At 32.8% G+C, this 7318-nt stretch overlaps 1 long non-coding RNA gene across 1 annotated transcript; it reads left to right on the top strand.

Moving 5' to 3' along the window:
• The first annotated feature begins 1600 nt into the window (after positions 1 to 1600).
• Positions 1601 to 3172, top strand: LOC126718142 (uncharacterized). Its single transcript, XR_007652847.1, has 2 exons — positions 1601 to 1893; positions 2492 to 3172. It is a non-coding gene; the product is annotated as an uncharacterized LOC126718142 (long non-coding RNA).
• Positions 3173 to 7318: the final 4146 nt, after the last annotated feature.

Below are 7318 nucleotides of genomic sequence, written 5' to 3'. Positions count from 1 at the left end.
TGTAAATTGATTAATTAGTGAAAGTTCTTAGCATTTAAGAAAGAACTTGAGGTCTGAGATAAAATTAAAAACTTGAGGTCAAATTTTTTTTGATACTATGTGTCTATTTGGCAAAGATTATTTTTACCTTTATCTATAATACTTTTAACAAAAAATTTTTAGTTTCAACAAAATAAGTGAATCTCAAACAAATCTTCTATGAGAGTGATTGAAAGGAATAGAGAAGACTATCTCCTAATATTTAATTCATACAGATAATTATATATGTGCGGTTGTTTTCTTTACCTAAACACTGGTGACAATGGCCTTTCACCCGATTGCAAGATGGGGACTCAAGCCCACACTTCTCAGTTAAGTTGCTATCGGTGTTCTTGGCCTAATTATTGCACTTAAGATTAATTTTGTCGACAAACAAGAGCGATTAAAACTTATAATTAAAAAAAAAAAAATGGTTAGTGAGTAAAGCGCGGGAAAATTAGTAGCCAATAAGAGGAATGTTTCATATAATTATCGGTAGGAATCTTCCTCATTCGGCAGTAGGGAACTTTCTTATTCAACTGTGGAAATTTTTCATATTTTACTGTTAACGAACATAGACCTATATTAAAATAAGATTAGCAGTTTAGCACTGTAAACTCTAAAGCTTAAAAGTAAAACACAAAGGGCCAGTGGGGGATAGGTTAGGATAAGGAGAGAGCATAGGTAGATGGCGCATGCTGCTAATGATATGTGATAGGATACTTTCTTTGCATGGGGCAGAGAGTGTGCACGAAGCTTAAGCTTAAGCGACGGCTGCACCTTTTGAAATTGAGGATAAGTCAAAATAATCTCGAGTTCTTCTCGGACAACAATTTTTGTACCATAACTTTGATATAATAGACTGTGAACGATTTTGTATCACTTTCACATGAATTTTCAAATTTTTTCCCTCCTATCACAGTCAATCATTTTAATGGTTGGGGCTTTAGCTTAAAGAGCAAGTATATGTTTAGCACATAAATGAAAGAAAGGTATGCACCCAAAATAATGGCACTTGCCATCCTTAGCTTGGGTGACCCAAGCTTACACATGGCAAAAAATGGAGATGACAAGTTAGCAAAAATTATGTGAACTTCTAACTTGTCCAAATCATTCATCTCATTTCCCATTTTATTTGGCAGGTAAATACATACAACAATGACACATTCTTAATATATTTTACAATGACAACATGTCATTTCTTATTAAATTAATATAAAAATTCATAAATAAAATTTGATTAAAATGATAATTCATGTTCCATTAAGTCCTATCATTTTTCTCTCATTGAAAAAAAAAAATCCCTTCATTTCCCAAGCAAAGAAAAATAAAACTATTTCATTTTCTTTCTAATTAATTCTTTTAAGTGATGTTTCTAAAATAAAAATTATTTTAGATAATAGCCTTTAAGCCGTTTTATTTCACATTTGTTATGGTCAATTAATATTTTTCAAATCATATTTATGTCATGTCATACATAAAAATCTATACATACATACATACATATATATATATATATATATATATATATAGACACACATTTACTTATATACATACAATATTATCAAAGTGATAACTCATATCTAAGGCTGTGTTTGTTTTGGGTGAAAATAAAAGTTGGAAAACATTTTACACCATCATGTGTGTTTGGGACCACATGTTAAACTCGTTCAAAGGGAAAATCAAATTCTTTGATCGTAAAATAAGAGCCCCTCAAGTGTAAAATATTTTACACATTCTAATTACCTTCAAACAAAATTTTACGGATTGAAAATAGAGAAAGAGAGAGAGAGCAGTGGTAAGGTTGGTCTAGTCTTCGATCCACCCAAACCCATCGTTGGTCAAATCATGCCGTTCAATCCCCTCCACGCGCCGGTAAGTACTATTTCCTTATCTTCCTTGGCTTTTCTTCTCCTGATCACACCGCCTCAGCTCCTCCGTCATGCTCAAACCCATCTTCGAGAACTGCATTTCCTCGATGAACCCAGCCGCTGATCTGTCCCCAATGAACCCAGCTAAACCCACCTTGATTTAACCATCCCAACCACCGATTTGTCCCTCTATCCACAACGTGACCTCACACGTCTTGCGCAAACCCATCCCTCAAAAGTCAAACCCATCCATCAAACCCACCCCTCAAACCCGAAGGCTTTTCTTCTCTGATCCCTCAAACCCATCCCAAACCCGAAGGTATTTTGATTAATATATATATATATATATATATATGAATATCTGTATTTATTTATTTAGATATTGATATATATATATATATATATATTTATAGGTATTTATAGATTTTATTTGTGTATAAAAAAATATATGTGCATAATGTTATCTGCAATAGTGTTTGTGAAGGTATATAGCAATTTCTGTGTATTTTGGTAAACTGAAATTAGCATTGTTCTTGAATTGGGCTCGTTACAATACTTTGCTGAGATGATGTTGAATGAGTCTACACTGTCTTGTATTGCAGGTTGTGTTTTGGTAAATATCATCTTCTTGCTTGCACATTTGATTGAATGGTATGTCAAATAATTTGGTATGCTAAAAATATGTATGTCATAATGCCAAATTGAGTTTTAAAACTGTTTATACTATTGACCACCTAAAGGGTAAGACATACGTCATGTTTGTTGGTCGTGTGCCTAGAGTGTACAACACATGGGAAGAAGCTCATGCCCAAGTCCATCAATATTCTGGGGCAAACCACAAGGCGTTTAAGCATAAATTGGATGCATAAATTTCTTTTATGAAGTTTTGGCAGATTGATGGTGGAATGTGCAACAAGGTTCTTCATCCAGTACTCCTTCAACTCCTTTAATTGAAAAGAGTTCCAGCACAGAAGATGTTAAATACAATTTATTGAAATATCAATTAGATATCGCAATTGAGCAGCGCAACCATGCAATGAAGATTGCAAAGTTAAATGCAAGAATGCTAAACGCAGTGGCATCTCAAGTCCTGCCCGATGATGAGCTCAATAAAATGGCACATCTAAACTTGGGTGAATGACCATGAAAGTTGTATTAGGGTTGTGATTTTTGTATGTGGGTACCTCTGTCATTGTTATGTAAAACTTGGATGTGTATAATGTTCATTTTTTTTGTGATTGGAATTAATGGATGTGCATGTATGATGTGTATAGGTATTTTGAGATGCTCAATTGTATTATAAGTATATTTTTTTGGCATTTTCCTGAAATGTTTTACATTGGGGGCCCAAACGTAGGAAAATATTTTCTGGAAAAATGCTTTTACATGCACGACCAAACATTGAAAATACTTTTCCGGTGTATTTCCTAGAGCCCAAAACAAACATCTGAAAATATTTTCCTTTTCATAAAATATTTTCAACTGAAATTATTTTATACTCGAAAAATAATTTACATCTTACCAAACCCAGCCTAAGTCCTTTCATTTTTCCAACCAAAAACAAAGGTCTATTCATTTTCTTCCTAATTAATTCTTTTAGGTAATAGCCTTTTAAGTCATTTTTATTTTATATTTTTTTGTGATCAAATAATATTTTTCAAATCATATTTATGTCATGTCATACATAAAAATCTACACACGCACATATATAATTATATATACTAACTAGTATGCTAACTAGTCGCCAACCCATGCGATGCACAAGAATAGCTAATAGAAGAGTTTCAAGGGAAAAAAAAAAACTATTATCTTTTAGTTGGAATAGTAAGCAAAAATGCATGAAATTAAAAAAAAAAAAAGGAGATAATTCAAAGAAATAACACAAAATGTGCCTATTGAAATGTCATAACTCTTCAAATTGAATATATCAAAAGGTGCCCATTGAAATATCATAACCTTTCATATTAGATATGCTAAAAGATGACTATTGAAATGTCATAACCCTTCATATTGGATATCTATTAAAGATGCCTATTAAATGAAAATGTGCCTATTGATCGGAAAGATGCCTATTGAATGAAAAATACCTATTGACCGGAAATGTGACTATTGAATGAAAATGGTACCTATTGACCAAAAATATGCCTATTGAAGGGTCATAATCCTTTGGGTATAAATAATGGTTCATATTCATTAATTGGTAACTTCTTCTCTTTCATCTTTCTTAGAAACATAAGAAACTTATGGGTCTTCTCCAAAATTTCTCTCTCTCTCTCTCCCTCTATCTCTCTCTCTCTCTCTCTCTCTCCTAAGTCCTAACTTGAATGAAAGAATCCCATTTTTGAAGTGTTTTCTCTCTCACAGATCCAAACTCTCATCCTTGTCACTTTTGTTTCTACCTTGCCTTTGCCTTTCTTTTTTGGTACGTGTTTTTATTGTTTAATCTACTTGTATTTAATCTACCTCTCCTAAAAAGAAAAAAAAAAAAAAAAAAAAAAGCAGTTTTCAAGTTTGTTTTCTATTTTTAGGTTCTAGAAGGTTCTTGGTTCCACAGGAATAAATCTAGCGAATTGAATTATGAAATGGGAAAATTCTTAGATACTCCCGGAGCATGGATAAATGGTGCTCCTTCCTCTCATATTCATAATGGACCCCACCATGAATTTAATGAGTGGACTCCACCATAAATGTGAGAAAAGTGAGCACCATTTTTTGTGCTTCGGGAGTACCTAAATATTACTCAATGAAATGTATTTAGGCTTTGTGTTTGGTTTCTCCAAAAAAAAAACTAGGGAATGTTTCTCTATGATTTTTTTCTGCTTGCCCTTTTTTTTTGGGTTTCTAGAACCAAACGGAGAGGTTACACGTATAAATTTTATTATTTTAGTTTATTTAGGTGAAAATATGAGAATTGGACATGCATTTGAGTTTGAGATCTCCTAACATCCAGAATTGAATAACTTTTGAAAAATGTATGCTGGGTTTGAATCTATTTACAACTTTAGCTGTTTTGAAGGTTATGTACAGGCAAACTGAAAAGGCACAATTGCTCAATGTTTTCAAATGTAAACGTGGCAGTAATTTATTAGCCATGTGGAGCAATAAAGATGATCAACAAAAAGTTAAACATTTCGCTTTTATATTTTGTATATATATACACACACATATAATTATCAAATTGTTAACTAAATCTACATTTATATACATTTAAAGTGGGAAATTTTGATTGTAATTAGTACAACTAAAATGAAGTAGTTACAAATATTAAATCACAAATATGAGTATCAATGCACCATCTAATCTAATTGTCTACAATAATATATATATATATATATAGACACGGAGAGAGAGAAAGATTTTGGTTTACACCCTCCAATAAGGACATGATACATCATTATATTACTAAAACATAAATTCATCTAATCACATATGATATCATCTCTAAGCACTGGGCTCAAAGATCATGCCACCATCGCTAGCAGTAGTGACTCTGTCTTTTGCAACCCCTCTTGCAATCAACCAAACCGAGTGGTTGGTTTAGACTCTCTCTCTCTCTCTCTCTCTCTCTCTCTCTCTAAACCCATGGTTGAGAACCCAACTCTTTATTTCTCTAAATCCATGGCCTAAAACCCAATTCTCTCTCTAAATCCATGGCCCCATTTTTGAATTTTAAGAACCAAAATAGGAGCTCAAAATTTTTTTGGACCAAAGTGAAAAATTGCCCAAAATGTAGGGACTAAAAATGTATTTTCGCCTAATATATTTTTAGCTTGCAAGTTCAAGTTGGCAAATCTAATGCGCTTGTTTATAGTCTTCTCACTTAAATGTTATATAACGTGTATTTGAGCGATGTCCCACACATTTCCATTGCTCTCAAACTTTTGGGAGAATTCTACAATTCGAGGAGATGGTGGAGTAATACTCTCTCTAAATTCTTAAATAATAAATCTATTTTCTCAGTTAAGATTGGTGGAATGGAATAATAATATTAGTATCTATTTTATTTGTTATTATTGTTTTAAAAAGTTTTTAGTTTTCTACTTATGTTCCTTTTTTTTTCCAAGTTTTCTTATTTAATTCTTGTGAAATTTTTTTCCTTTTGTATTTGGGGTTGTGAAATTTTTTTAATGTAATAAAAATTTTAAAAATTTGATATTTCCATATGATTTTCCAAGGTTTTTTAGGTGAAATATTATTTCAATATTTTGGGGGGTGGGGTTTTCCAATTTTCATATATATGTGTGTATTATTTCTTTATTGTTATATATATATATATATATATGTATATGTATATACATACATATGTGTGTATATTTATATGTATATGTATATTATTATTATTATTATTATTATTATTTTGTACTGAGATAGAATTCTACTATAGCCTAATCTAAGTACATGTGTGTGAAACTCTTTCCTAGAGACTTGAACCTTGGTTCTTGCCCCTTACACCTCACAAACACTTATACTTATTGTGGGGCCAGAGGATTTGTGACCTTGACCCACTTTACATTGGGGCCCAAGGCCCGAGCCGAGGAGAGATATAGCCGAGGACCTACAGTGAAAGTCCGAATAGCCTTGGGACATGGCCGAGGATGACTCTATCCTTAGCGTCCCCAAGGCACTCCTAAAAGAAAGGGCAAGAACGGCATAGGAACAGTTTTGGGAAGAGTCAAACACATCCGCGTTAATAGATAAAGGAGCCCTGGACAATATGGCGACAAAGGACAAAGGAAAGGCTGTCATTATTGCAATTAAATACTCTGTGCCAGACAGAGCAATGCTTTTCAGCTTTTATAATCACCCCCAACCACTTTGGGTATGGGCTGATGGGACAAGTATCAACCTTGGAAAGTTGAACCTACACGTGGACGTTGGAAGAGGGGTAAAGGCTAATATAAAAGGAGAAGTAAGCAGTCCAAAAAAGGAGGCTGGGAAAAAAAAAGGCCAAGAACCAGAGCCTCCTAGGCCGTATCGAGGAGAAAGACTTCTCAAGCGAACATGGTTTAGTTCTGTATGAACACCATGACTAACCATCGTCCGGTGACTAAGGCCTAGCCTTTCAAGCCCACGCTCTACAAATTATATTATTTGGGCCCTTAACGTGTGAACCCAACATCATTTTGGGGTCGTTACAAATTGAGTCCTTACACTTATAATTATGTGTTACTTTTACAATAAATTGGGTTTATGATATAATTATTGTCCAATGAACTATTTCTTTCTTTACAAGTGAATATGTGTAGCTTAGTAAATATTTAGTTAATATATGTCCCTTTGTTCTTCTTCTAATTCAAATAGTAAATAATGGATAAATAGTTATATAAAATTTTTTACATGTAACAATTAAACATATATTTTGTTAACAATATACCATGTAAAGTGCAGGTTATTAACTAGTATATTATAAAAATTGTATTCCAAAACTT

Source organism: Quercus robur, chromosome 3 (genome assembly GCF_932294415.1).
Source record: "Quercus robur chromosome 3, dhQueRobu3.1, whole genome shotgun sequence".
Lineage (NCBI taxonomy): Eukaryota > Viridiplantae > Streptophyta > Magnoliopsida > Fagales > Fagaceae > Quercus > Quercus robur.
Note: the sequence above shows the minus strand (reverse complement) of the source record. Positions and strands in the feature narration are given on the sequence as shown.